Genomic DNA, 4,385 nt, shown 5'->3' on the forward strand with positions numbered 1-4,385 from the left:
GTCGGCGCGGAAGCGCTGCGGCGCCGGCGAGGCGTAGCGGCGCTGCTTGCACGTGTATGAGCGCTGCGCCCGCGCCTTTTGGCTGTTGTCGTTGCCGTAGCGCTGGATTACGCCTGCAATGGACAGAAGGATAGGTTAAGTGTTGATTTTGATTCCGGCGTTACACTACTCGTTTCGGCGTTTCGGCGGAATCTTGGAGGAAGTTGATCGCAGTTCCCTTGTTCACACATTGCGAAAAACCTATTCTCTCGGAGGTCGCGTACTAAGTAATATAATATGTGATAACACGGTGTTCAAGTGGCAGCTGCCATTACAACTATAACAAAGTTCAAATTCCTAAATTCCTAATTTTGTTTAGTGGCAAAACTCTGGGAGATTCCCATGAGATTCTCTGATATCCTACACCTACATGGAGAACTACTGTTAGTTGTTACTAACATGTATTTGCGTAATAAGATTTTGATTTTCATGCGCGTATACATCTATACTAATATTATAAATGCGAAAGTAACTCTGTCTGTCTCTCTATCTGTCTCGCTTTCACGCCTAAACCACTGAACCGATTTTGATGAAATTTGGCATAGAGATAGTTGGAGTCCCGGGAAAGGACATAGGATAGTTTTTATCCCGGTTTTTGAAACAGGGACGCGCGCGATAAAGTTTTTCTGTGACAGACAAAATTCCACGCGGGCGAAGCCGCGGGCGGAAAGCTAGTAAAGCCCGGTCCGTGAGCACGTAGAATTTTGTCCAATGACCCCTAGCTACCCATCCTTATCGCTCGCGTATAATTATATTGCTGTCGCGACTGTGCAACTGGCACCCGCAGTGAGTGTGCGAGCTAGATAGCAACATAATTACGCGCAAGCGATAAGGATGGGTAGCTAGGGGTCATTGGACAAAATTCTACGTGCTCACGGACCAGACTATATAGGTACATATAACGGGTGGGCCGGGTAGTCACGCACGGCCTACACCAGAAAACCACGCACCACTTGCACGGTCCCTGCCCCAAAAAAAGGCTGTTTCTGATTCCCACCTGAGGGTATGTTGTTGAAGTCGGAGTTGCTCGTGATGTGGTGGATGATGAGGCTCTGGTGCGCGGACACGCGGCGCGGCGTCGGCGACGAGCACTGCAGCGCCGACAGCGGCGGCGGCGACGTGCGCGCACCATGACCCGCCGCCGCGCCCGCGCCCGCGCCCGCGCCCGCTTCCAGCGGAGACGCGCCGCCCGACCCGTCTGACCACTCCTGGAACGAGATACGACGTTAGGGATGGAGAACTGGATATCTATGGTAGATTTTCTCGTCATTTTAGCTAAAGGATCCATTGACGAACATAGACCCCAATGATTTCCGTAATGACCGGTTAGTAGCGGCCTGCATCCACCTTGAGGTCGACCCGTCCGACCACTCCTGCGAGGAGATACAGGTCAGAAATGACGAACTGGATATCTATGGTAGTTTTTATCATCATTTTAGCTAAAGGACGTCCATTGCTGATCATAGACCCTAATGATTTCCATAATGACCAGTTAGTAGCGGCCTGCATCCACCTTGAGGTCGACCCGTCCGACCACTCCTGCGAGGAGATACAGTCAAAAACAAAGAACTTGATATCTATGGTAGATTTTCTCGTCATTTTAGCTAAAGGACGTCCATTGCTAAACATAGGCCTCCCCCAATAGTTTCCATAATGACCAGTTAGTAGCGGCCTGCATCCACCTTGAGGTCGACCCGTCCGACCACTCCTGCGAGGAGATACAGTCAAAAACAAAGAACTTGATATCTATGGTAGATTTTCTCGTCATTTTAGCTAAAGGACGTCCATTGCTAAACATAGGCCTCCCCCAATAGTTTCCATAATGACCAGTTAGTAGCGGCCTGCATCCACCTTGAGGTCGACCCGTCCGACCACTCCTGCGAGGAGATACAGTCAAAAACAAAGAACTTGATATCTATGGTAGATTTTCTCGTCATTTTAGCTAAAGGACGTCCATTGCTAAACATAGGCCTCCCCCAATAGTTTCCATAATGACCAGTTAGTAGCGGCCTGCATCCACCTTGAGGTCGACCCGTCCGACCACTCCTGCGAGGAGATACAGTCAAAAACAAAGAACTTGATATCTATGGTAGATTTTCTCGTCATTTTAGCTAAAGGACGTCCATTGCTAAACATAGGCCTCCCCCAATAGTTTCCATAATGACCAGTTAGTAGCGGCCTGCATCCACCTTGAGGTCGACCCGTCCGACCACTCCTGCGAGGAGATACAGGTCAGAAATGACGAACTGGTTATCTATGGGGGCCGTCCATATATTACGTCATTCTAAATTAGGGGGGGGGGGGGGGTTAGTCTGCGGATGACGGGAAATGATAGATAGGGGGGGGGGGGGGGTGTTTCGAAATTGACGTCATTCTTATTTATTTATTTATAGTTTATTGTTCACCTACAAAATGATTATTTCTAAAAAGAAATTTCTTCCAGCACACCTAGTAAGTGAGACTGCAAATGTGAGAGGCGGCTAAGGCGCGTACAATACTAAAAAAAACTCATAATAAACATACATAATGCAACATAGATGTACACAAATACAGTAATAACTACAGATAAAATACTCTAACAATAAAATATTATTGTATGTAATAACATACAGTGGCGGCGTAGCATGGGTTGGCACCCGGGGCGATCACCCCCCCCCCCCCCCGTCACAAGTCCTATGGCACCCCCTGGTACCCCCCCAGGATTTTTGGGGTTTCCTACCGATTCAAAGACAACCGCACCCCCCACCCCCCCGTATCATGACATAGTCCGCAGATTTGCCATGCAGATGTGCCAGGGAGTACTAATCTGCGCGACTTGTGTCACCCCCTGATGCTTGGCACCCGGGGCGGATCGCCCCCCCGGGGGGGGTCTAAAATCTGAAAAAATCGATGACGTAATTTATGGACGGCCCCATGGTAGTTTTTATCATCATTTTAGCTAAAGGACGTCCATTGCTGATCATAGACCCTAATGATTTCTATAATGACCGGTTAGTAGCGGCCTGCATCCACCTTGAGGTCGACTCGTCCGACCACTCCTGCGATAGGATACAGCGACAGAAACAAAGAACTGGATATCTATGGTAGTTTTTATGGTCATTTTAGCTAAAGGACGTCCATTGATGAACAAAGACCCTAATGATTTCCATAATAACCGGTTAGTTAGGTTTTTTTTTTATCCATAACGAGGAAGCTCTTGGCCTGCATCTCACCTGATGGTAAGTGACGATCAGGCCGAGGTTGAAGCGAGCTTCACCCGGAACCCTCAACCACGGAGGAACTTGCTATCTTACCTCTAACTGCCGGAACACAACAATGCTGTTAACATTGTTGTTATGGCGACAGACTTAGGTAAGAAGGCGGACTTAGAACTAACTCTACCACCAACCAAACCGAACAGAAAAATTTGCCCCCACTGGGAATCGAACCCGGGACCTCTGCGTCTAAAGCAGGTGGCAAGTGGGAAGGCAGGTTTTACTCAGAACGTACACAATCATAGTCCCCAGAATTTCCCGATCGCTCTCTGAACTCTTTTCTAAACTCGTTCTACCGTCTTTGATTTTGTAGTAAATTTAATGATACTGAAAATGAATACCAACTTACTCCAATGCTGGGTTTTAGTAAAACCGCGTTTCCACAAACGTGTTATGACTGATGTACCGACGTAGTTTTTCGAATTGCCGATTTGAAGGGTTAATGAGCAAGCCACATCATTCCGTCCAGAATGAATAGTTTTTGAGTGAGTGGATACTATGGACTACTAGACGCAGCATCATTACGTTAGCCTCCCACCAGCCGATGCTCATCTCTCGAGGCCGAGTGAGGCTCGCTCCGAGCGAGCCCTGGCCTGGGACAAATATTTAGTTGAAAAAATAACTTACAGCTCCGTCTCATTGGACTTCGGCGGATACCGTCGGGTTTTAGTGGCCCCCTTCTAGCTGGGAAGGCGTCACAAGCCCATTGACTGTCCCCGAGGCTAGTGGGTATGCAGTCTCATGCTTTCGCGTCACAAAAAAGGTCTTCCACCAGGATCCATAGCCTGGTTAAGTCTACAGGATACACTCACGGGCTCGGTGTCGGACGCGCGCTCGCGCTCGTGGTCGGCGCGCTCGGGGCTGGACAGGCGCGCGCGGTGCGGGAAGAAGGGCTCGAAGGTGTCGCGCACGACGCGCCCGAGCACGCGGCGGCGCGCTGTGGGAGACACTCACGGGCTCGCTGTCGGACCGCTCGCGCTCGTGGTCGGCGCGCTCGGGGCTGGACAGGCGCGCGCGGTGCGGGAAGAAGAAGGGCTCGAAGGTGTCGCGCACGACGCGCCCGAGCACGCGGCGGCGCGCTGTGGGAGACAC

Source organism: Ostrinia nubilalis, chromosome 22 (genome assembly GCF_963855985.1).
Source record: "Ostrinia nubilalis chromosome 22, ilOstNubi1.1, whole genome shotgun sequence".
Taxonomy (NCBI): Eukaryota; Metazoa; Arthropoda; class Insecta; order Lepidoptera; family Crambidae; genus Ostrinia; species Ostrinia nubilalis.